Source organism: Phascolarctos cinereus, unplaced genomic scaffold (assembly GCF_003287225.1).
Source record: "Phascolarctos cinereus isolate Bilbo 61053 unplaced genomic scaffold, phaCin_HiC Scaffold_3;HRSCAF=262, whole genome shotgun sequence".
Taxonomy (NCBI): Eukaryota; Metazoa; Chordata; class Mammalia; order Diprotodontia; family Phascolarctidae; genus Phascolarctos; species Phascolarctos cinereus.
The window spans coordinates 77749864-77777665 of NW_027555736.1; the positions used below are offsets into that span (position 1 = coordinate 77749864).

Here is a 27802-nt window from a genome sequence, read left to right on the forward strand (position 1 = left end):
GGCATCAGCTGGGGCATTTGAGGAATAGGATTGCTCCTTACCCATTGCTGGTGAATAATTATATACAAGTGTAAAACATTTTCCCTGCCAATGAGAGGCTTACAATGTAATTAGGGATACAAGATGAAAAAGACTATAACACGCATGGAACAAGAACAAATGGATGGACATATAATTGAGTGTTAATTTGTATAGTAATAAGTAAATGGGGATATGGCATCTGAATTGTGATTTGAAAGTGGGTAAGAGTTCATCCAGTAGAGTTGAGTAAAGGAAATATTTCAGATACAGGGAGTATCTGGAGAATGTTGGGGTGGGGTTAGAGGGAGCAGGGCATGTATTTTCTCAAAAGTCAGAGGAAGTAATGGGAGACTGAGCTAGGAAGGTAGTTTGGATTGAAATCACAGAGGACTTTCATCCTCAGGCCAGGGAATGAGTGAGAGTAGCATGTTCCTAGACACTAGAGAAGTTGGATTCTCTCACATGTTTTGGGATGGGAGGAAGCAAAGCTTAAAGGAGAGAGATATTTTGCCAAATCCACTGGCAGCTGGGGTGGTGTCAATATCTTTTAGGTCAATTGGAGATTTCAAGGTAAAATTCTGTAAGATGGTAGTAAAAAACAGAAATAATTCCATCTGAGCCAGGCCCTCACCAGCACATAACCATTTTCCTGAAAGAAAGAAATGAAAAGATTTGCTAGTTGTGGAGTTTTAAGTCATCTAGAACAGTGGTCTTGCAATTAAATAGCAACAGTGGCCACTAAACCATATATAAGGATTCTGTGGTTGCATATTGACTTAGGAAACCCCGTGTTCACATTATCTATGTTCTATTGTGTTTGTGTTTATTTTGTTATATATTTCCCAATTATATTTTAACCTGGTTCCTGCTGCACCCAGGAATCTTGAGGGCAGTGTATTTGACACCTCTAATCTAGACCGCTCCTGCTGATTTATAAGTTCCCCTCTACTACCCACTGGCATTCCTAGAAGACGATTCTTTCCTTTCCTCTCTGTTCCCTGCTCAGCACATCACCCCTTATCCCAGGGAAGACTCAGCCCTTTGGCCCATTTTCAGTGCAGGGTTAGGAGTAAAATGCTTTCTTAGTTCTTTTAAAGCCCTTATCCTGCTCTGTAGAAGGAGAGCTCTCTCCCTGAAAATCAGTATTCCTGAAACAGAGTAATTCCTGGGATTTGAAACTCAGAGGAAAGGAATAATTGCCCCCAAGGAGAGAACAGAGCCAACCACTCAACTCCACAGGGCAATGATGTTCAATTCCCCTTTGGGTAGTTTGAGTCACAATTCTGGACGGGCAATTCTGGAATCAGTTTCCCAGTTGGTGCCAATCTCCTTTCCACTCCAGCAGTACAATCAAGGACAACTGCCCCCAAACCTATCAATTGAAGTGTTCCTTCAGTTGATGATGTATGATCCAAGGAGCACTGAAAAGTTAAGGAACTCTTGCCACCCTCCTCTTAGAATTTATTGCTGCAAGAAACTTTAGTGATAACCTATTTGAACCCCTTTGACATATGACGTAACCGAATCCTAGAGTGGTGAATTGACTTGAACAAGGATACGCAGGTAATAAGTAGCAAAGCTAGACTGGAACCCATGTTGTCTGAGCTGTTGATCCATCTTTGGTGCACACATCTTACCTGTTGAAAAAGGCATGAAATAGTCACTCTTCTCCAAGTTGCCACTTTCATCCAGGAAGTGTCCTGGGTCAAACTGGCCTGGATTGGGGAACTCTTTCTTGTCATATAGAACAGAAGTCAGTAATGGTATTATGGTAGTGCCCTAAAATGAAGAGATATAGATAAGCAGAATTAGAAAATAAGAATCTTACAATGTCAGTACTGAAAGAAGTGCTTGGGTGCTTGTACTGAGACCCCAACTCCAAAACTATATTTCTCCCTAGCTTCAGAAACACTATCCCTGCCACTTTCTCCCTAGCCCAGGAACATTATGCCTAGCAGTTACCCATGTGTGGGCCTCAGCAACACACTTATCTCTCTCCCTGGAGCAGTTACAAACCACACCTGTAGGAATTATTAGTTTGAACTGGCTTTGAATTGGCTAATTAAGATATTGATACCCACTGGACTATCTAAGCCAACTCTCTACCCCATTATCTGCATCCTGTACTCATGTGTATCCTAGACTTAGGACATCTGTGTACTCCCTACAGCTATCTTGTCAAACAAGACTTTGGTGGCAGACGGGACAACCCTCAGTTGGCCCTGACTGCTAGTTACCTTAGTGACATAGCAGACCTAAAAATGACACCTCCCTGTAGCCCCTCCTTGGGCTTTTCCTGGTGAACTCTGGGTAAAATGCCTGTACAGTAGACACCTTAATACAAATTTCATCCTGAAAAAGGTAGAAGCAACATGGAAGAAGTCCATTCTAGACCTGATTTTCCCCAACAAGAAAGAACTGGTTGCTGAGATGAAAATGATGATGTTATGATAATCGTGGGCAAATGTTATTGTCTTATCTTAGAATGTAATAGAGGAGAAAAAAGCCAAGCACACCTTTTCCCTCTGTGACCAATACAAATAAGAATTCTAATCTAAGCTGTGATATTTGCTACCTATGACACCTTGGGCAAGTCCTTTCATATCTCTGGGCCTCAGATTGTCTTTAAAGTGAGGAGGGTGATGAAAAAAAATTAAAATGAATGGTGTATAATTGTACTTATGAAGATTGGCCCTGAAAAAAAAAATGAAAAAAGCACCTTCCTCCTTTCTTTGCAGAAATGGGGGACAATGGTTATAGAATATTACCTATATATCAAATCCCTTTGAAGTGTTAGATAGTTTTACTGGACTGTTTTTTTCCCCTTTCTTTTCTATACTTTATTACAAGAGATATTTACAGGGTAGTGGGGAGAGTTATATATTCCCAAATGAAAGTGATAAACATAAAAGCCAGGTATAATTTTACATAAACCTTAGATTAGAGGAGAGCAGATTTCAAACACCTCAGAGGAAGAATAAGTAAGCTCCCACTAATTAAAATTCTAGAAAGGAAGTTAATCAAAGAGGGGTAGGAAGCTCTCAAAAATGAAATCCTGGTGGTACAAAGAAAAACAGTTCTGATGGGAAAAAAGACAGTTACCAGAAAGTATCAGTGTAGATACCCATTCAGGGAACTCAGCAAATAAGTTAAATTGTTAAAAGAAATAAACAAAACATAGAATTTTAAAAAAACAGGCAAAGGAAGCTTGCCAGGGTCCTATAAGAATGGCAAAAGGGGTTCAACAGCCTGTAGCAAAAATGAGTTTATTATATGCAAAGCAGGAAAGAAAATGGCCCCTTTGGGCCACTTGATACCCTCCTGTTGGCTTTAAGGAGTTTATTTTGGCTGGAAAGGTTGGGATTCAGTCATGATTGTTCTGAGCCACAAATTAGGAAAATTCCTAATACTTAATAAAAGGCTGGGCTCTCTGCCTATCTTTAGACTTACATCTATCACTAGATATCCCCTGGCCTCTTTGTGGTTACGATAAAATTCAGTTAACTGAAACATTTTTGAAACCAAAAAACAGACTGTGTTAATGATATCTGTTGTTGCTCATCCATTTTCTTTTCTTTTTTTCTTTTTTGGCAGTTGGGGTAAAGTGACTTGCCCAGGGTCACACAGCTAGTAAGTGTCAAGTGTTTGGTCTGAGGCTGGATTTGAACTCAGGTTCTCCTGACTTCAGAGCCAATGCTCTATCCATTGCACCACTCCTCATCCTTTTTCAAAGAGAACCAATGACATCACTGGTGATGTCTTGACTTGCATGTGAATTGGATTTAAGTGAGGCAGAGTTACACTAAGTCATTACCCTCACTAACTCTCCAGAGTCATGGAAGTCCAGTGGCAGGATAAAAGCCAAGATGACTCAAGATGGCCCAGGGTGCAGTAGATGACCTTGTCATCTTTGATGTTTGACTAAGCTCTAAGTCCTCTACAATGCCTGCTTCTGCTGCCCTCATGGGCATCAAAACAAATTCCCTCATCTACCAATTCACAATTTCACATGATTGGAGTAGATAACCCACTACCTCACTGACAGATTTGAAGTCCATTGGTTACCCTCAACCTGGTTTATCTCAGCTGCTGAGATGGTTTACTGCAGTGTGGAAAGAGCTGACTTTTTTCTTGGGACTTCCCTCAGCCTGGGTCTTCCATTGCAAGATTCTTATAGAGCCAATAACTCTCCTTGATATCTCTTATGCCTACCGCAGTTCAATTCTGCCTTTATTCCATGCTTGCTCCAACCTCTCCAGTCCAAAGGCTCAGCATGGCTTTCCCCAATTATAAGACTTCTCTTTTTTTACTGAAATTGGTCAGGGTACAACCCAGGATCTCACATAGTGGCTTTGATTGATTCAAGGAGGGGTACAGATCACCAGTTCACATTCAGTTGATTCTTTGATTCAATCAAAAGTGTTTACACTTATTCAAGGCACCTTAGCCAAATGGAGTGACAATCAATGCCACCTTGCAGTGGTAAACCTTAGAGTGAGCTGATGTTGGTGAGGATAACAAAGAACAACAAAAGGGTTGGGAGTGCTAACTATAGTGTGGGGGAAAGGAGGTCAAAGAAAGAATGAGACTGCTCTGAATGGATTGATGATAGTAGTAACAGGCAACAAGTGATGGAAAGCAGCTGGGTGGCACAGTGTACTGTGCCTGAAGTCAGGAAGATTCATCCTTGTGAGTTCAAATCCGGCCTCATACACACTAGCTGTTTGACCCTGGGCAAGTCTCTTAACCCTGTATGCCTTAGTTTCTTATCTATAAAATGAGCTGGAGAAGGAAATGGAAAATTACTCCAATATTTTTTGCCCAGAAAACCCCAAATGGAGTCACAAAGAGTCAGACATGACTGAAACAACTCTGTAACGGCAGTAACAAGAAGAAATGAAGCAGAAATTCTCAATTCTCATTTAGCCTGAATTTTCTCTTAGAAGTATAATGAACTTTGTACTGGAAAGGACAAAAAGTATAATTACGGTTAATGGAGCCAAGATAAGAAAGGAGATAGTAAGAAAACACTTAGAGCTACCCTTGTTGAGTTCAAGTTACCAGGCATAGGTGACACCTTCAGGTACTGAAAAGGCTGATGGATATGACTGAGTCACAGAATTGAAGATGCACCAAGCTGGAAGCAATTTCAGAGACCACCTAGTTCCAGTCCAACTTCAATTCTGAAAAAAAGATCCTTCTATTTCAGATTCAACAAGTTAATTGGGTGATTATCTCCAGTAAAGGGCCTCTCCTGACACAGTCTGTTCCATTATGGTGAGGCACAAATTGTGAGGAAATTTTCTCCTGCATCAAGCCTAAATTTTCTTCTTTTCAGTTTCCATCCATTATTCCCAGTTCTGCCTTCTGGGTCCAGGCAAAACAAGTCTAGTCTGTCTTCCAAATGACAGCCCCTTGAACATTTGAAGTCACCTATACTGTCCTTCATAGATCCTCTTTTTTCTAGGCCAAGATCCCCAATTCCTTCAGCTAATCTTCATATGGAATGAAAGAATGAAAGAGAAAGAGAGAGAGAGAGAGAGAGAGAGAGAGAGAGAGAGAGAGAGAGAGAGAGAGAGAGAGAATGAGAATGTATCCCACTTTCAACTCAATCTCCACAGCCATCATCAGGAGGATCAACCATTATACAGAAGAAGCCCACCACTCCCACCATCATCAACTTTATCTGCTGACTATTATGTCAGCCTAAGAATCCTGAAAATAGTAGTGTCTCTCAGGCCACCAAATCTCTACCAACCTGGCTCCCAAAGCCATTTTCCATGGGAGAGGGAGGGGAACCAATTTTGGAAATAACTGTCAGTTGCTTCTGTAAGTGCTTTAACCCTCACTTTGTCAGAAGCCACAGCTACTAAGGACCCAGAAAAGAAAATTCTTACCACCAAGAATTGTCACTAGATTTTTAATTTCTTGAAGGCAAGGACTATCTTTTGCCTCTTTTTGAATCACCAGGACTTAGTAAAGTGTCTGGCACATAGAAGGCACTTAAATGTTTTTTTGACTGACTGATCAAAGTCCTTAGCATTAGGTAACAAGGATGGTAAGATGAAGTGAGGATTTTTTTAAACATGGAGGAGACATGGACATTTCTAGAGATATCAGCGAAGGAACCAGTATATAAGGAAAGATTGGAGATGAGAGAGAGTTGGAATGATAGTAGGGGAAATCTGTTGCAGACAACTGTATGGTATGGGCTCAAGGGAGCATGTAGAAGGGTTTGCTTTGGTGAGGAAAAAGGCAATCTCTTTATCAGAGACAGAAGTGAAGGATGAGATAGTAGGGGAAGATATCTGAATGATGTAAGATGGGGAGGAGGGGAGAAAGGTATGCTCATGGAAAATGCAATCAATTTTTTCTAATGAAGTATGAGGTGAGGTCCCCAGCTCATGGGATGGGGAGAGAGGGTGGATGGGAATCTTAAAGACAAGGCTTGGAACAATCACTGTGAAGACTAGGATAATCAATCTATAATGGGAGTCTGATGCTTCCTCAGAATTCTTCAGATGGCATCTACAATTGGAGGATGCTATAGACAGAATAGCAACTCTCCATGTGGGAGATGCTATGGAGCAGCCTCCAGAATTGTAATGATGTGTAAGGGAAGTGTCTTGGAGGAACAGGTTATGGAGCACATGTAGGTATTCTGCAAGTGGTTCTGGTTGGCTAACCACATGTTGAAGAGGAGACTTCTTAGATTGACTCTGGCAGCATTTAAATGGACGTGTTTCACCTACAGTTTTTCTGTCCCATTTATTTCTGGTGATCTCAGTGACTCCTTCATTCATGGCATCTGATGAAGGGAGTAGAATTACTGACCTTGAGTATTTTGAAAGATTGAGAGAGCAAGTCACAGGAATGAAAGCCCAGGCTGAGTCAGGCAAGCATCAGAGCCTCAAGGAGCAAAGAAAACTTCATAGTTCTCCACTCATTGGCAGCTAAGAGAAGGATACATATGGCAGAGATGCAGCCTTTGGTTCTGAATGTGATAGGAACAATTCAATGCAGGAACTGAGTGAAGTTGATCTTATATCCACCAGAGACTGAGGATGCAGGGGAGAGTATGCCCTATAGGCACTGGGGAAAATGCTCATTTTAAAAAGCCAATTGGTATTAAGTAGTTAAATGGAACTAATTTTCTAGACAATGGACTCTAACAATGGAGGAAACACAAGCAGTGTGGGGCTCAAATATGTGGCGGTAGGGAAAAAGCTACCCTAAGCCCCTCAGTGTACCCTGGAACCCCAAGGGGAAATGGAGCTAGCCTACCTGGCCTCAAGAGAGTGAGCATTCAAGCTACAAATCAATTAGGGAGGAGTGGAATGACTGCTTTGCTGCAGCGAGTGTCCAGTTGATATTAGACAATATAAATTCATGTTATATTGCTGGGAGAAACATTTCTGACCTTAGGGATTAGGTATTGTCTGAACTTAGTATCTTGTGCCACAGAATGGGTCAGATTGGCTGGGACCAGATCAGTATATCTTTCTATCTCATGGATCACAGCATCTGTGTAAGGCACGCTGTTTCTGTCCTTCAAGCAGGGACTTCGGTTTTGGCCAATCACACGGTCAATTTCTTCGCGAATTTTATCTGTTGTGATAGAAATTAAAATTTATTTTAAAAGTGAGGATAAAAATTTTTATCTCCATCAGTTTCTCTGATCTCTCTTACCTGAGTTCCAGTAGTAAAAATTCCACTGACTCTCCCTATTTATGGGAAAATGAAGAGTTCAATTTCAATCTCTTGACCCAGTGGAGAATTCATTTTAGATTCCAACAAGAATCCTAAATTCCATATCCTCAAAGCATAAGCCTCACAATGTCCAGAGATAAATACAGGACAAACAATAATTGGGTAAGGAAGCAGTGAGAAAATGAAATGGGGCTGGGACTTAACAAAATATGACCAATAAATTCATAAGAGTCTAAGTTACTTATTTACAGAGCTGTGTGAGTGACAGGCCATCCAGTTGTGCTAACTCCTCCAACAGGTCAATCACACAAGCCCAAGCAAAATGGCCCCTCTGAATCATTATGCTCTCCAGTCTGTTGCAGAGAATTAAACCTAGTCTAAGAGTAACCCTCTGCATTTTTTTTAATAGAACACTATTTCTGGATTCAGAGAACTCATGTTCAAATGCCACCATGGTCCCTTTCCTAATTGTATGACCTTGAGTAAGTAATTGAACTCAGGTTTCAGTTTCCTCATCTGTAAGACAAGGGGGTTGGATGACATTGTCCCTACGGTGCTTTCTATCACTAAATCCATGATCCTATGACTTAATGTTCCTCTTTTTTCTACTTAGTAATCAACACTAATGCTAGATATTATTTATGAATTGTATCACAGCTATACTACCATGTAATTAGTCACTATCTGATAGATCTGTCTCTGTACAGGGAGGTAATACTCCAAGATACATTATAAACCTTTAGTAAGTCTCATTTTCTACAGATTGTTTTAGCCTAATGAGCCCTCATTATAAGTTGGTCTTGTTTTAAATAGACCATTGACAGGATTGATCAATCATTATTTATTTTGATGTTTGAGGGAAAGTAAGAACATTGAGTGGAAATGATAATAACTAATATTTACACAGAGCTTTAAGTTTATGAAATGTTATTATATATACCATCTTTTTACATCTATTTATCTATTTATATGTATATGTACATATACATATTATCTTATTTGATTCTCAAAACAACTTTGTGACAAAAGTATCACAGGTATTAGTACCACCATTTTATAGTTGAGGAAATTGAGGTTCATGGATTTTACGTAACTTCTCCATGATCACACAGCTATTGGGTATCAGAGGCCAGATGTGAACCTTGGTTTCCTCTATACCTTTTCTTTCAAAAGACACTAAACTCTTTCAAAATATATTGGACTCTTTCTTGATTGGAAGACCTGGGATCTAGGTCTAGATTTGCTACTTAATCACTATGTAACATTAGGAAAGAGATTCTTTGGGGACTTAGTTTCTCCATCTATAAAATACAGATAAGACCTACCCTTCCAACCTCAAAAGTTGTTGTAAGGATCATATGTATATAAAAGTACTTTCTTTGTACTACCCAAAACAAGAAAATGTCATTTAAAAATTGGTCCCATTTATGAAAACACACATAAAATCATACATGAAATTTAAGTGAAACTGTTATAATATTTGTAAAACTACAGTGTTTTAGTTGTAAAAGATCTAAATAACTATTGTATCGGTGTAGCAAAAGTGACATTGATTAAATTAATTCATAGCTTTAATGCAAAATCAACAAAAATGTCAATTAATTTCATTGTAGAACTAGATTTAAACATGATGAATATTAGATGGAACTGAAGGGCAAGAATATGAAGGGTTAATTTTAAAAGTAAGAGTGGATGAAAATGCACTTTTTCTTCCAGGTTGTAAAACGTGTTATTATAACTCATTAAATTACATCTCATTAAAACTGTCTTGTACTAAATGGAAAAGTAAGATAAGATGAAAGAATACAGATTTCAGAAATAGAACTAAACACTTATAAGTACCAGTGTTTGATAAATTTGTAGGCCATAAAAACTGAGAGAATTGTTCATTTAACAATAACATTATGAATGACTCCATGAGAGTAGAGATTGCATTGTTTTTCATCAAGCCCCAAGGTCTTGCATATATAAAGGACAGATAGGAAGAGGGGCTATATCTGTAATTTCATTGATATGGGGAACTCCCAAATGGTAGAGGGAAACCTCCTCTCTCAATGTAGGCTTCCACTTTGCAATTTATAGTCTCAGGATGGTTACTATCTAAAGCACTTAGAGGCTAAGTGAGTTATCAATCATTACACTGTCAGTACGTGTTCATTTACAGATAAGTAATATACAGGGTAACTAGAAGGTAATCTTAGAAAGAAGGTCCTGTGGTAGGGGAGTGGAATCTGGAAAGGGCTTTTGCAGAAGGTAACATTTGAGTTAAGTTGAAAAAAGCCAGAAAGGTGGAGATGAGGAGGGAGAAATTCCAGCAAAGACATCAACTAGTGAAAAAGCATAGAGTTGGAAGATGGCTTGTTGAATTTGAAGAATTGCAAAAAGGTTAGTGTTGTTGGATTATAGATCACACCAAGGAGAGTAAAGTACAAGAAGACTGAAAAGATAGGAAGAGGGCAAGTTATGAAGGACTTTAAAAGTCAAAGAGAGGATTTTATATTTGATCCTGAAAGTAATAGGGAAGCGCTGTCATTTATTAAGTTAGCGGAGTGACATGGTCAGACCTGCTCTTTAGTAGGATCACTTGGGCAGCTGAATGGTGAATGGACTAGCATGAGAAGAGAATTGATATTTACTTTTGGTATAGATTTTGTATTTATATATACTACATGCGTACTACTTTTTACTACGTACTATGCACTGTAGTAATGTGCTGGGGACCAAAAGAAAGGCAAAAAACCCAGGGTCCATTCCCTCAAGGAGCTCATGTTCTAATAGGGGATATGATATGCATATGGTGTTTCCCTCCACTTAATGTAAGCATTTAAAGGTCTACAGCTCTATTTTTCTATTTTATCTCTCTCTGGTTTATGTGTCAATACCATATTTGTATCACAGAAAGAATTTGGAAGGGTCTCTCCTCTTTTTTACAAGTTTGATAGAATTGACTTGTATGGTTCTGGAATTTTTCTTTGAGGGTTCATTTTTACCTTGTTCAATTATATTTTTTAATACTGGGTATTTTAATAATGTGTTTCATCTGTTAATCTGGTTATTTTACATTTTTGTAAGTATTCATCTATTCCATTTAAGTTACTGGTTTTATTGGAATATAATTGGGCAAAATCATTTCTTACATTTTTTTAAAATTTCCTCTTACACCATGAATATTCCTTTTTCAGTTTCATGTAAACAATTTGATTTTCCTCTCTTCCTTAATCAAACTAGCTGTTCATGAGTGCTTTTTCCCAGAAAATAGTTCATTGTATTTATCAGTTCAATGGGTATTTTTGCTTTCAATTTTGATAATCTTTTCTTTTACTTGCAGAATTTCTACTCTGATGGTTAGATGGGGGGGATGGAAGCAATTTACTTTTCCAGTTTTTTTTCTAGTGGCATCCCTAGTTTGATTTGGTTTTTCTCTCTTTAGTTAATGAAAATATTTAGAGTTATAAAATTTCTCCTTAAGATTTCCTTAACTGTACCATATCAGTTTTGGCATTTTGTCTCATTATTGGAATTTTTCATGAAATTTTCTATTGTTTTTATGACCTTTTGTCCCACCAGTCTTTAAGAATCATGATGTTTCCAATCATTTTCAATTCTTAGTTCAAATTTAATTTTAAGCTAATATGATTTTTATTCTATTGTTGTCAGTGAAGTATGTTTAGCTTTTTTGAATTTGTTTGTGAGGTTTTATACCCCAATCAATGGTCAGTTTCTATAAAGGTGCCATGCATACCTGAGAATACTCCCATTCCCTTTATATTCCCATTCAATAATAACTAAAAACTCCTATTGTCTCTAATTTTTTAAGATTTTTATTCAGATCCTTGACTTCTTTTTTATCCTTTTATTTAGATTTGCTAGGTCAAAAAGGGACATATTAAGGTCTTCTGCTATTATATTTTTACTGTGTATTTCTCCCTGCAATTCAATTGGTTTTTCCTTTAAGCATTTAGATGCCATATGAACTATTTATATTGATTTATTATCTGTGATATCTTTGGGAATCATGTAGTTTCTGTATTTATAGTGATTAACTTTACTGTAACCTTGTCTGAAAACAAAACTTGTTTTGAGTTTAGTTAAAGTATGATCGGTTTTGTTATAGCATATCATTTTAACTCTGTGAGAATTTTTGTTTCATTTGTGTTTCTTCTAAACATTGTATTGTTGGATTCTGTTTTCTAGTCCATCCACTAACCTTCCATTTTATAGGTGAATTCATCCTGTTCATATACATTTCCTTCCCCTCAATTTATCCTCTTATACTTTTTTTTCCTCTTTGTCCCCAACCCCCTCTTCTATGAAGAAGGTGGTGAAAAACGAGTTTACCTAACACTTATGCTCTATAAATGATATAATCTGTTTCTACTCTATTGCCCTTCTTCTTTTCCCCTTGTTTCACCCCTAACAACAGATTTTTATTCATTATCTTCTTCCTTTTAATTCTCTCTTCACATTTCCCTCTCCAACACTGGAGTTTTAAGAGAGTTTGTTCATGACTACTACTTACCTCTCAAATCCCCCCACTCCTTGTCCCTACCTATTTAATGTATTTCTAAACCTCACCCTTTCTGTATATGCATATGTGTTTTTATGTGAGTGTGTTCAACCTTCCTTTGTCTGGTTCAGATGAAAGTGATCTAGCTGATAATAAAAATATTAATATCTCTTGATATTTTACAGTTCACAAAATACTTACTTCCCAACAACCAAATATGAGGGAGGGAGGAACCTTAAATATTTGTGTGTAATTTTGGGGAGGAAGTAGTTGTGTCAAAACAAAAGTAACTGCTCTAGTGCCTTATCATACCATGGAACTCCTTCTGGGTTTGGGTGGCTGTGAAAGGAAGAATACAAGCTCTCAGCAAAGTCCTATTGAATGGCTTTGAATAAGCACCTGGAAACTGCAAATTGCATGGATGCCCATCAGTTGGGGAATAGCTGAACAAGTTGTGGTATAGGATTGTGATGGAGTACTTCTCTGCTATAAGAAATGATGAGCTCAATGATCTTAGAAAAACATGGAAAGACTTGAATGAAAAAATGAAGAGTGAAATGAGCAGAACCAAGAGAACATTGTATATAGTAACACAATATTATTTTAAGAATGACTTTGAGAGAATAAGTTATTTTGACTATTATAAATACCAAAATTAACCATAAAAAACATATGAAGAAAGATACTATCTGCATCCAGAGAAAGAACTGATAAATAGAAGTATGTGTGGAATAATTTTACATACATGCATGTATACATATACATACATATATATGTAGTATGTGTATATATACATATACATATATGTATACACGCACATTATATATATACATATATACATATACATATACGTATACACACATACATACACACACATTTTATTTATATATATATATATATGTGTGTGTATATATATATACACACACACACACACACATACACTATATAGACACATACCTATTTGTGTCTATTGGTACCCATCTCTAGGGTGGGGTAAGGGAAGTGTAGGGAAAAAAAGTAATATACGTGATAATTTTGTTTTATATCTGAAAAGAATAGCAAGTTTCTCGTAGTAGATTTGCAGTTTTCTACAATCATCTTTTTCATGGTCCTATGTTATGAAAACATTTTTTTATTCCATAAATATATATAACATAAAAAATTAAAGGACAAAAAAAGAGTATGCATCTGGAGATGGTCTGTGTCATCTGGGGACAAACTGGAATATGTGGTGACTGCTAAATCCATGAAAATGACAATGGAAATATTCCCAAAGATAGTCTCCACAGGAGTGGACATTACTTTCGAGCATTATTATTGGGCGTATTGTCCATAATCCCACCTGTTATCTCAGGGTGTTTCAGGAAAAGCAGAAGGCCATATCTCAGAGTGGTACTGGTTGTTGCTATTCCTGCACCAAATATATCAGACACAGTGTAGGCCAACTTTTCCATGGTAAATTCAGATTGTGGTTTTTTTCTTTTCCTAGGAATAATTTGATAAAGTTAAGTAAGAAGCAGAATGTTTCAATATCAAGAGTGGTGGGTTTGGAGCCCAAGGACCCGAGTTCAAATCCCAGTTCTGCCCGTAAAGAATCTATGCGAGCTTGGGAAAGTCACTTATCTTCTCTAAGTCTTATTTTCCTCATCTGTAAAATGAGGGGGTTAAACTCAATGAACTTTAAGGTCCCTTTCAGCTCTAAAGAACTATGATCTTTTTGTGGTGGCAAAAAGCTGGAAATGAACTAGTTCCTGCTAAAACCAGACTTATACAGCAATATGAAGGTTGAAACAAAATTTAGAAAAGATTGGCTATCTGGGGTGAGTGGGAGGGAAGAGTGCAGAATGACACTGAGGTTTCAAGCCTTGAGGGGTAGGAAAGATAGTATTCCTGACAGTAGTAGGCAAGTTCAGAAAAGGGGAAGTTTTGGAGGGTTGGGGAAGGGATATAATTCACGGTATCTTACATGACAAAAAGTTAAAAGTGCTGTTGTTATGTTCAGTTATTTTTCAGTTATGTTCAAGTCTTCATGACTTGAACATTTGGGGTTTTCTTGGAAAAGATACTAGAGTGTTTTGCCATTTCCGTCTCCAGCTCATTTTACAGATGAGGAAACTGAGGCAAACAAGGTTAAATGATTTGCCCAGCGTCACACAGCTAGTAAGTGTCATGTGTCTGAGACTGGATTTGAACTCAGGTCCTTCTAACTCCAAGGCCAGAGCTCTATCCACTGTATGACCTATCTGCCCTAAGACTGGATTTTAGCTCAGGAGGAGTCTTCCTGACTCCAGTCTTGCCATGCTATCCACTGTGTCACCTAGCTGCCCTTTAAAAAGTTCTACTGAGTCACTTTTAGCCTTATTCCCTGTAGAGATTTGCAGCAACCACAATTGGCATGATGGGAGTTGAAAGGAATTCACTCAGCCTAAATCACCTAGTGAGCGGCAGCATGACATAGTAGATAGATGGGCTAGCCTTGAAATCAGAGCGATCTAGGTCCAAATTCTGCCTGGACACATAATAGCTAGATAACCATAGGCAAGCTACTTAATCTGTCAGTTGCCCCACACAACTGTCTAAATAAATTACAGATGAGAATCCAAACTCTATTACTGAAGGGACTTTCCGCTCTCAAAGTTACACACACACACACACACACACACACACACACACACACACACACACACACACAGGTATCAATGATATCATAGGTCAAGACTAAATTAAGTAAAAGATTGGGGTCAGAGAACAGCAGCTTAAGCAAAAGCAAAGTTGTTCAAAAGATGACAAACATAAGTCTAAAAGTAAATTAAATTTCATTAATTAAAAGTAAATTAAACGTGTCTACTGGCTGGCCTGGATGATCTCAAAAGAGCAAGATAGTTCCTGGTGCTATGTTCTGAAAGAGCTAAGACTCCTCCCTAATTCAAATAGCCAAAGCCTGGTAGCAGTTACAATTCATCAGAACATGGTAGCAAAAGATTTGCAAAGAACATCCCACTGACAACCAGCAGATGGAAACAGTGGAAATACTGGTCCAGTTGTATAGCTCAACAATCAACTCAGCATAGCATACCCACAAATCAATAATATTATCTAAAAAGCATATAACACCAAGAGCTGCATGAAGGAAGCTGCAAGTGGCAATCATGGAGATGGAGATAGGTTTCATCCCAAGAATATGAGTTGCCTTGGTATGTATATGTGTGTTTATTTGTATCACCAGATAGATATAGATACATAGAAAAATAAATGGATAGATGGATAGATAGATAGATAGACAGACAGACAGACAGATATTCCTTACATGTGGGTCCTCTCTCATGTGTCTCTTTAACCAGTGTTAAGTCATGAAATAAGGTACTCCTGGATTGCTGGCTAGGGGGAAAGTGATTTTCATTGTAAATTTTATTACCATAGTTAAACTAAATGTCTTTCGCTTTGAACTAATGTAGCTTCCTTGCTATCTTCTCACCATGATGTTCCAGTTGTCATCCTTCCCTTCCCTCATCCTTCACTCTCCCAATCCCACCACTGGCTTTCTAGCTCCCTTTTTATATGTTGTTCTCCATCTTGAGAACAAGGACCTTCTTGCTTAGTGTCTGAAACATAGGGAACATTTTATAAATACTTCATCTTGTCTATCTATTTGTCTCTTTTCTTCTGGTTAATCTGGCAAGAGAAACCTATGTGGAGCTCACAAGGCACACTAATTTCTTTCAGGCTATTTCAGGACATCTACCAGGGCACTGGGTGCTTTTCTTCTAGAATCTACCTTGTGTCTGGTGCTTTTCAATTTCTTCAGTTCTTTTGCTGTATTTTTTAAAAATTATACTAGAATTTTGCTTTATTCATTTTCTAGTTAATCCTTCCTGCTACGTAGTGTGGATTAATAGGTCTTCTTCTTCTTCTTGTTTTTTGTCTTTGTTGTTTTTTGAAAGGTAAGAGAGGAACTGGACTCTTTTTGGGTCCTCCCTCTGCCATCGTTGTCAGAGAATCCACTTGTATCATTTCAACCCCATCTGTTATTACCACCCACTAAAACAACTCCACTTCAATCTGGCCACTCAGTTTGCCATCATCCCCCACAATGACCTGTCTATTCAGAGTCCTGAAGTACCCTTTCCCATTCAGATTGCCAGTTTGTTTTATTGCCATCACCTCCCTCAATATCCAGATCAAAACTTAGCTCTTCTAGAAAAATGTTTTATATCCAACTGTTCCCAATTCTATTGTGCATCATTATTGTCTACTATTTTGCCCTTCTTGATATAGTCCTAGAATCATAGGCTCCTACATCTTGCAGCTGCAAGAGACCTTAGATGTCATCAATTCCAAACTCTTCATTTTACAGATGAGGAAACTGAGGCATAGAGAAGTTAACTGACTTGTCCAGGGTCTAACAGCTAGTAAGCATCTGAGATGGGATTTAAACACAGGTCTTCCTGACTCCACATTCTGTTCTTTCTGCCCTGGGCCATGCTTCTCACCTTATAATTATTCTCAGGCCCTTCAAGTATATCCTTCCTCTAATTAGCTTATAAACTCTTTCATGACAGGGACCAACTGGCCCTCAGTTCCTCAGATTGTTCTCTGAAGACACTTGCTTTAAGAAATTCTCACTTCCCTTTATTTACTTGTGAACAGCCCCCAATACAGTAATCACATGACTCACAAGAATTGAGCTGCAGCCCCATTCTTCTCACTATACCTGCTCCATTTGAAACTGTCAATCAAATCCTTAGGGTTGTTGGGGTCCAGGGATTCTTGGTGCTCTTTCACTTTCCCTAAAATAAAATTATGCAGTACTTGACAGTTCTTAAATAATTTGTGATGATGTCCTGGGAAATATTGTACCAAAGCTGGGAAGAGATTGTAGATCTATAAAAAAGAAACAATGGCACATTTCTTTTTCAGTAGATACACAAGATAGTTCTCTAACCTTGGATTCAGAAGAGAAGACTGTGACTAGGTGAGGAGAAGTTGCCAGGGCAAATCCCCTATGAAAAAAAATGTGACTTATCTTCACTCATGCTCTTCCCTCACCTGCAAAACCCCCTGAAATCATTTTAATATTCCTCCCCCTGCTGGCAGCTAGTGTCCATATGAACTTCCACTTTCCATGATTAATTAATTACCCCTGAAAGGTTTCCTGTCTACCGTTTTCTCAGAGCTCTGCTTTCTAATTTCCAATGGGGCAGCTGACACCTGCTAACACTATCTAGGCTCAAGTGTTCATGGCCAAGGTCAGCAGTCCTCTCGCAATGGGTATTTTTAAACCAGGGACCTTTGATGTCAGTCCCTGTGGCACATAGGTAGACTTCTTCAGAAAAAGACCTGATAGAGGCCCTCAGTGAAACTCTAAAGGGGTGACCTGCTCCATCTACATTCAAGAGGCCATCTGTTTATGATTAGAAAGATTTGGATTATGGCTGGATCTCACAGTTGTACCTCCCAATGAAGCTCATATTGGACCCCAGCCTTGATCCAGGTAGAGTTCCTCTCTCTAGAAAAAAAAAGAGTGCTCTATGTCCCAGAAGGAAAGAACTCTGCACACACCTGTGCCCATGGCGAACTCAGGATCTTGACCTTTTCATCTAAAATTTCCATTAAATGTAGAAATTTCTGATCATGATATTCAAAACGCTTCTGGAAAATGATAGAGCAGATGACATTGCAGGGAGCACACCCAAGGATGAATGTGGGGTCACAGGGCATCCCTAAAGAATCAGGGAAAGAGACAGAGCTTTAATATTGATTTTAACCGATTAGCATTGAGATCACAAGGGAATATTTGCATGCCTTGAGGAGCAGTGGCCACCATACTATTTTACATTCTCCTCCAACAAGTTTAACTTTCATTATAGCTGAGAATTACATCGTACCGAAAGGTAATAAAAAGCACTTTGTACATATTTTCTGATTTCATCCTTACAACAGTTTGGTGGAGAAGGAGAATGAGAAAAGGACAAAATGTAAGAGGTTTTTCATAATGGAGTGTTATGTGGCTTAAATGAGATAAATGATATAAAAGCATTTGCAAACCTTAAGGCACCATATAAATCTCAGGGATTATTATTATTATTATTATTATTATTATTAGCTTATAGTCACTAGTCCTCCAGTCTGATGATGACTTCATTCCCTAAGCCTTCTTTCTACTGTACTCCTGTGGAGTTCAAACAATGTTTATAGGGCAATATAGGAACTTACTGGTAAATGTTTAACCACTGACTGTCTGGGGCGGGGGTGAAGTATGCACACACTTTTAAAGTTTAATCTGTGTTAATAATTTCTTAAGTTTCAAACAGAGCTTGGCAAACGTCAGCCTGAGCTAAATTCAGCCCTCTCCCTATTTTTGCATTACCCAAGAGGGGTTCAAATCCAGCTTCAGACACTTTCTAGTTGTGTGTTGCTGGACAGTCACCCAACCTCTGTCTTCCTGTTTCCTAATCTCTAAAATGGGGAGAGTAATAGCACCTATCTCCCAGGGTTGTCGTGAAGATAAGATGAAACGAACGATAAAGCATATTATAAATACTGGCCATCATCATCATCATTATCATCATTGTTATGGGCTTGTACCAGAACAAGACTGAGAACTCAGACAAACCTAGGGGTGGCTGCAGATCACAATAGATTCTTTGGGGTCTACCTCAGTCTTCAGTTATCAGAAAAGTAACTGCTTTCCTGAGATTAGAGATTTGTTTTGAAGTAAATAAGCACCAACCATTGGTTGTTTTTAATGCCTCGACTGGGCACTTTGCCTCTTCTTGGACTCGCTCCTCAATGCTCCTCTTCCCCATCCCAAAATTCTTCAGGGTCATGAGAGAGAAGTATCGCATTTGCTTCCATGTCTCTCCACTGCTGAAGAATCAGAGAAGTAAGAAGAATCCCCTACTCCAACAGACTGGAAAGTCTCAGAAAATGTTCTTGTCTCCTGTTTTGCAGAATCCGTGCCTAAGGACCCTTGACCTGGTTCTACTAGAGTAGTCTGAAGTGTGGGAATTGTCAAACATCACATAAAAGGTAATCGCTCCCTATTTTTAGCACTAGCAACCTGGACAAGGAAGCCTGCTCTCAGTCGTAGCCAGATGACTCATTTTTAAGCCCATTTCTAAAAGCAAGAGGCTAGGGAACAATATAGACATCCTTGCTGCGTATTAGTCTTATCCACTTTAACCACATTTCTCCGTGCTTAGCTTTCAAGGGCTCAGTATTTTGGCTGATACTTAACATTGCTGGCTAAAACAATAATAATAATAGTAAGTATCTGGGGGGCAGTTAGGTGGCATAGTGGCCCTGGAGTTAGGAAGACCTGAGTTTAAATTCAGCCTCAGACACTAACTGTGTGACCCTGGGCAAGTCACTTCAATCTGCTTGTCTCAGTTTCCTCATCTGTAAAAAGCACTGCAGAAGGAAATGGCAAACCACTCCAGTATCTCTGTCAAGAAGACTCCAAATGAGGTTACAAAGAGTCAGACACAACTGAAAAGCAACTGAACAATAGTTAGCAATCATCACCGTAGTGTTTGCAAAGCACTTTGCCTATATTATCTCACTTGATAGTCACAACAACCTTTTGAGGTTGAGGTACTATTACAATCTCCATTTTTTTTACTATTACTATATCTCATTATTACTATTACAATTACAATTACAATCTCCATTTTACATTTTGAGAAACTGAGTCTGAGGTTTAGTGACTTGCCCAAGGTCATGCAGCTAAGAGGCATCTGAATCAGAGTTTAAACCCATTCTTTCCTAACTTCAAGCTTTCTACTCTCTGTGCCACCTAGTTGCTTAGATGAGATAATTTTTATTCCTTTCTTCTTAGTACCAGGCAGAGAACCCCTCACTCAGCTTAATTTCATTTCTCTCATGATGAGTTTTTTTAATTATCTATTGACCACCCTTACCTGTTGTCATTAATATTTTTAAAATATAACTATATATGCCTGGAGAGAGAGACTTGTCATAGGATGAGACAGGTTCTATATAGTGGAGGAAGGACAGGAGGCTTGTCTCATTTATAGTATGTCCCAGCACTCTCCAGCAAAGACAGGTTGGTTTGTGAGATCTTAGGGAGGGTGATTTCATTAAGAGTTAGCATAGGTATCTTGAGAAAAAGTTTTTTTGAGACTACCCTCATTTTTTCATATACTTTCCAAACAAGATACTGGGAATATTGACCTATTTTCCCTAAATTTCAGCCAGACATATGGCAACATTTCTCTTATACGTATCAATAAGTTGGAGAAGACACAGTCCAAAAGGTAAATTCTGGTCAAGCCAAGGAAGTATAGGGTTGGAGCAGGCAGAGGTTTAAAGTGGGGAGAACAATGGCAAAGCCTAGGCAAGGGGTGATAAGAGTCTGAACTGAGGAGATCATGTTGTAAGTAAAGAGGAGGGAACACAAATTCCCTTAAGATATATAGCTACAATCCTAATTCCAGAACCTATGATTTTATGTCCCTGATTTAGGGGATTTGGGTAAGTGGATCTATTTCTACTAATTTCTTGGAATGGCAACCTTTCCTCCATTCTCTGCTTCATCCAAATTCATAGCTCTACACCAAGCAGAAACTTACTCAACCCATTGTTAATAGCATCAATGATGGGGAAACTTCCTCTGCCAGCAAACTCTCCTCCATGATCAGTCAGCCCTTCTTACATTGCCTTGTATCCATGTAATACAACAATAAGTTCAGAACCCAAATACAGAGTGAACACTGAGCCATAGACTTTCCCCAGATGTGGGAGGATATGCAGAGGGCTTTGAGAGAGTCATCACTGAATTTGCTGACAAAAAGCTTGGATTCCTCATTGGAGAAGTTCTCAATCTATTCTCTGCTTCCTTCAAACCATTTCTATCATTTATAACAGAAAACATCTAAGCAACACATATGCCTGACCCAGGGCACAGAAAGGCCTGAAGTCCAAAATCTTACTTTCTGTTCTGAGATAGCAGCTGCGTAGTCTGGTATTGGGTCTCCAACCTTCCCATGAGAAGGAGCTACTTTTTTTTAATTTTTGTTTTTCTCAAGCTTCGAAAATAACAGAGTGGGGAAGGAGGAACAGTGCCCTCAGTGAAATCCTGGATCAGGGGAAACAGTGCTGGCCACTCCCCTCTCTCCACTGGAAATCCCGCAAACTAATCCAATAGATTTTGAGCTACGAGGAAACTTAGAGAACATATAAAGCTGTCATCTCATTTTATAGGTGAAGAAACAAAGAGGTTATGTCATGGAAGGGTACCAGTGGTACAAGAGTAACAATTTACAGATTTAAAAGTCACAATGAATATACACATTCCTGTAAAGCTTTAGGGTTAGGAAGCATTTCCACTTTTGTGAATTTTATCCGATCTTCACTTACATCACTGTGAGTAGGTAGTACATTCATTAATCATTTTCTTTTACAGAGGAGAAAACTGAAGCCCCAAAAGAAGGGTATGACTGGAGAAGGTATGAGAAGTACAACAATTTGGAGATCTACCAGAACATAATGAAAAACACATTTTAGTTTTGTCTTAAATTCGTGGTTACAAAGCACAGTCACACATTAACTTCGTTTAATCTTCTCACACCACCCTTTCTTAATGATTTTATTAATGAGCTTTATTAATGATTTTCTCTTACAGACATGTAAACAGAGACTTTGAGAAGCAGGTCAAGTGTCCATGGTCACAAAGCCAGTTATGTGGCAGGGTCTAGACTTGAATCCAGGACTTTTTAATTCCATGGCCAATGCTATTTCTACCATATCAAGTTGTCTCTAAAAATCTTTGTGATCTACAGGTCTAGATGCTGATCTGTGTATTTATGGGAGTTCAGAACTTGCTGAGTCCTCCTGTGGCCAAGCTTACTTCCATCCAGGCACACTTAGGATTACACATAAGGACCGGGGCTGCACACACAGGCTGTGCCCTGTGCTCCTATAGAGACTTGTGCAGGGAAAACATTCTGATTCAACAGAGGCTGGAAACCCATGAATGTTTGTAAAATATTTCATTCCATAACACTTTGATTGGAAGGCTCCAGGGAAGCTAGTGGTCTACAGACCTCTGACTGGGGCACTCTAGGTGCTGGAAATTGGTAGAGGATGTTCAAGTGAGGAGGAGAATGGAGGATGTAATGCTCTAACCTAGGATGATACATAGGGATCCTGAAACCTGCCAGGACTCTATGTATAGACATATTGGGGAGGTGGAAATTAGTGACAGGAAATCAGGAATTTAAGATCAAGACTCAACAGGAGCTGACCACCACATCTAAGACTATGAGAATGGGAAGAGGCTGGCCATAGCACAAAGTTACAAACTGGGAACTGAGCTGGCAAATAGGAGTAAACAAAAGAAAACAAACAAGATGGAGAAATGTTATATCACAGGAAATGCCCAAGAGGCAAACCCAGAAATAACATAACAACTAAAAGAGAGTCTCAAAAAAAAAAGTGGCTTGACATTAAAGATGACAAAAGTAGCTAGATGAAATGAAAGGAGAGATAAAAATAAACAATTAAGTCTTATGGAGGAAAAAATGGAAGCAAAATAGCTTAGAAAATAAGATATAAACTTCTGGTGTCAAAATGGCAGAGCGAGGCAGGAACCTTCTGAAGTGCTTTTGAATTCCCCTTTAAACAACTAGAAAACTGCCTAAGAATGTTTTTAAAATTATTTTATGTCATTCTTAAGCAACTACAATTACTTACTAGTGGGATATGTGTGCTTGTTTGGATGCTGTAGAACTTCTCAGACCTTGGAATCAAATTAGACACAGCCACCCTCATTTCCTGTTCCACATTGATTTTCTGGAAGCGCTTGCCTTTTTACCACAGAAACCACCACCACCACCAAAACACAACTTTGCAAAGATATGAGGTCACAAACGAGAAAGTTCAAAGAATTACTGGTATGGCCAAAAGCACAAGTACACAAAAATATCTCAAACATTAGAAAATTTCTTGAAAAAGAATGTAGCTTGACCTAATGTTAAAACCGAATAACATCAATGCTTGCATAACGTTCTACAGATATTGAGTAGCATTGTATTTCCCTCAAAAATATAAAAATATCTTAAGACTTCACAGTTTGGCAACTGTAGCTCTATGTTATACTTCACAGAAAGTCATAGGGAACCCACGTTCTTCCTGAGGTGTGTGGTTTTTGTTTTTTGTTTTTTGCTTTCCAAAGTATTTTTTAATATAAATTTATTTATTTTTAGTTTTCAACATTTACTTCCACAAGATTTTGAGTTCCAAATTTTCACCCCATCTTGCCCCTCCCCTCACCCCAAGATGGCATGCATTTGAATACCCCTTCCCCTAGTCTGCCTCTCTTCTATCTCCCCCCCTTGTCTTATCCCCTTCCCCTTCTATTTTCCTGTAGGGCAGGATAGACTTCTGTACCCCATTTCCTGTATTTCTTATTTCCCAGTTGCATGTGAAAACTTTTTTTAAAATCATGTGTTTTTAAAACTTTGGGTTCCAAATTTTCTCCTTCCTTCCCTTCCCATCCACCCTCATTGAAAAGGCAGCAACTCAATATAGGTTATACATGTGCAGTTATGCAAAACACTTCCATAGTAGACATGTCGTGAAAAACTAACTCTATTTCCCTTAATCATATCCTGCCCCGCCATTCATTCTATTCATTCTTTTGACCCTGTCCCTCCTCAGAAGTATTTGGCTTCTGATCACCCTCTTTCCCATTCTGCCCTCCTCTCTATCACCCCCTGCTCTCTTGTCCCCTTCTCCCCCTATTTTCCTGTAGGGTAAGACAGATTTCCATACCCAATTGAATGTGTATGTTATTCTCTCCTTAAGCCAAATCCTATGAGAATAAGATTCCTCATTCCCTCTCACCTTCCCCTTTCCCCTCCACTGTAAGCTTTTCTTTTCTGTTTTTTTGTGAGATAATTTACCCCGTTCTACCTCTCCCTTTCTTCTTCTCCTAGTATAATCTTCTCTCATCCCTTAATTTTATTCTCCAGATATGACCCCTTAATCTTCAACTCACCCTGTGCCCTCTACTTACCTATCTATCTATCTATATACATACATATAATTTTCCCCCTCTACCCTAATATTGACAAAGGTCTCATGAGTTATAAATATCATCTTTCCATGCAGGAATGTGAACAGTTCAACCTTAATAAGTCTCTTATGATTTTTCTTTCCTGTTTCTCTTTTCATGTTCCACTTGAGTCTTGTGTTTCAAAGTCAAATTTTCTATTCACCTCTGGTCTTTTCATCAAGAAAAGAATGCTTGAAAGTCCTCTATTTCACTGAATGACCATTTTTTTCCCCTGAAGGATTATATTCAGTTTTGCTGGGTAGGTGATTCTTGGTTGTAATCCTATCTCCTTTGCCCTCTGCAATATTATATTCCATGCCCTGCAGTCCTTTAATGTAGAATTCATCTAGGAGCAGGGAAGCAACTTACCAGTCTAGCAGGAAAGGTCTGTCTCTCTGGGGCGGGACAGAAGTCAGGTGCAAAAGCAGCAGCAGCTAGCCTCACAGCAGAGGGGTTGCAGCAAGGCTCCAAGCCTGGGGAAATCCACCAGTGAGGCTCCTCTCTCTTGCAAACCGGGAGACCCTAAGCAAGTGAACAGCACAGCAAGGCCCCACCCCAGTGATCTCACCCCCATCACAAGCCACCAGTGGAGTCCTTGACCCCATTGCTGACCAGTAGTGAAGTCCCACCCCTTGGGCTTATCAGCAGAGAGGTCCTGCTTCCATAGCAACCCGGTAGCAAAGCCCCACCCCTGGAGCATGCCAGTAGCTCAACCCCATACCCAGGGAAGGCCAACAGGGAGACCCCTTCCCCCCGTACAAGCTGAAAGGGAAGCCTACCCTCCAAAGAAAGCAGGCAGATAAGCCCTGAAGCCTAGTGAAAACCAGCAGTAAGACCCAGAGCATAAGCACAAAAAGCTTGGGACATTACAGGACCAGAGCCCAAATCTCATATGAAAACACCAAGTCACAAAAAAAGAGCAGAAAAAATGAGAAAAAAAAAAGGAGCTTGACTGTAGAAAGTTATTATAGTGATAGGGAGGATCAAAGCACAAACTTAGAAGAGGACAATAGTGTCAAAATGGCTACATGTGAAGCCTCAAAGAAAAATGCAATTTAGTCTCAGGTCCAAAAAGAATTCCTGGAAAACGTAAAAAGGATTTTAAAAAGCAAATTAGAGAAGCAGAAGAAAAAATTTGAAAAGAAATGAGAGTAATACAAGAATTACAAAAAAGGAGTCAATAACATGGGAAAAGATATGCAAAACTTTACCAAGGAAGCAACTTCCTAAAAAATGAAACTGGCCAAATGGAAAAGAAAATACAAAAGCTCACAAAAGAAAATATTTCCTTAAAAATTAGAACTAAGCAAGTAGAAACTAATGACTATATGAAACATCAAGACATAATAAAACAAAATCAAAAGAGAAAGGGGCAGCTAGGTGGCACAGTGGATAGAGCACCAGCCCTGAAGTCAGGAGGACCTGAGTTCAAATCTGGCCTCAGACCAAACACTTAATATTTACTAGCTGTGTGACCCTGGGCAAGTCACTTAACCTCGATTGCCTAAAAATAAATAAATATTTTTTAAAAATGAAAAGAGAAAAAAAAATAGAAGAAAATGTAAAATTTCTTGTTGGAAAAACAACTGGCCTAAAAAATAAATTGAGGAGGGATAATATAGGAATTATTGGACCACCTGAAAACTGTAATAAAAAAACTTGGACAATATCTTTCAAGAAATTATCAAAGAAAACTGCCCTGATATATTAGAACCAGAGGGCAACATAGAAATTTAAAGAATCTGCTGACCACCACCTGGAAGAGATCCCAACATGAAAACTCCTAGGAACATCATAGCCAAATTCCAGAGCTCACACATTAAAGAGAAAGTACTGCAAGCAACCAAGAAGAAATAATTCAAATGTCATGGAGTTACAATCAGGATTACATAGGATTTGACAGCTTCCACATTAAAGAACCAGAGGGGTTGGTATATGATATACCAGAAAACAAGGAATTAGGATTACAAGAATCACCTACCCACCAAAACTGGATATAATATTTCAGGGGAAAAATAAACACTTAATGAAATAGAGGACTTTCAAGCATCTCTAATTAAAAGACTAGAGCTGAAAAAAAAAATTTGACCTCCAAATACAAGATTCAAGAGAAACATAAAAAAGTAAACAAGAAAGAGAAAACATAAGAAATTCAATAAGGTTAAACTGTTTATATTTCTATATAGAAAGATAATATTGGTAACTCTTAACAACTTGATTACTATAAGAGCAATTACAAGGAGTATATGTAGACACAAGGTGGGAATATGAAGTGAGTTTGACAGAATGATAACCCCCGAAAACAAAATAAAGGGGTGAAAAAGAAAATTGCACTGTAAGAAGAAGGATGGTAGAGATTGAATAGAGTAAATTATCCCACATAGAGGAGGCATGAAAGAGCTATTGTAATACAGGGGAAGATTTGGGGGAGGGGGTTGATGTTGGCAGGCAAAGTTTAAACCTTATTCTCATCAAAATTGGCTTAAAGCAGGAACAACATACACACTCAGTTGGATATAGAAATCTATCTCACCCTGTAAAGAGGTTAAAAGAGATGGGGACAATAGGAGAGGGTGAGGGTACTAATAAAATGGAGGATATGTGGGGAAAGGTGGTGATCAGAAGTAAAACACTTGTGAGGAGGGAAAAGTTGGGGTGTCAGAGAGAGATAAGCAAGTGAAAAATAGCTTGGAGGGAAATACACAATTAGTTATCATTACTATAAATGTGAATGGGATGAACTCACCAAAAAAAAAAAGAAGCAGACAGCAGAGTGGATTAAAAAACAGAATCCTACAATATGTTGTTTACAAGAAACACAGAGTAAAGGTAAGGGGCTGAAGCAGAATCTATTAAGCTTCATCTGATGCAAAAAAGCAGGGGTAGCAAACATGATTTCAGACAAAGCAAAAGCAAAAATAGATCTAAATAAAAGATAAAGAAGGAAATCATATCTTACTAAAAATGAATCAGACAATGAAGTCATATCAATATTAAACATATATGCACCAAATGGTATAGCATCTGAATTTTTGAAGAAGTTGAATTAATTACAGGAAGAAATAGATAATAAAACTATACTAGTAAGGGACCTCAGCTTTGTCCTCTCAGAACTAGATAAATCTAACCAAAATGGGCCAAGCTGGCTATAAGTGAATCAAAATATGGATTAGATAATCTGTCTGGTATCTCCTTTCTCTAATATATACTATGCTCATTAGGATAATTTCCTTGAAGATGTTCTCCCAAAACACATTGACATGGAAAGCCAGAAATGAAACCAATAGGACAGACTGAGCCTAACTTACCATGCATAAGGATTTAGGGATATTCTTAGTATCCAACTGCAATGTATTACCAATAATTAGAAGAGGAAAAGGGCCAGGAGGGAGCTTTCCTCTTCCAAGAGCCTTCCTCCATGCTGAAATAAGAAGCAGACACAAGATACAGAATGCTAGGCCAAAAGCAGTCACCATAGATGGACCCAT

General features: G+C 38.5%; 1 pseudogene across 1 annotated transcript; it reads right to left on the bottom strand.

Annotated features, from left to right (window-relative positions):
• Window positions 1-147: 147 nt before the first annotated feature.
• LOC110192785 (cytochrome P450 2C19-like) lies at window positions 148-27802 on the bottom strand (annotated as a pseudogene). The gene is made up of 9 exons (XR_013485233.1): window positions 27623-27802; window positions 20835-20992; window positions 18969-19138; window positions 17798-17958; window positions 16950-17119; window positions 13581-13723; window positions 7442-7629; window positions 1659-1800; window positions 148-670 (listed from the first exon to the last, which is right to left on the bottom strand). The product of XR_013485233.1 is annotated as a cytochrome P450 2C19-like (transcript).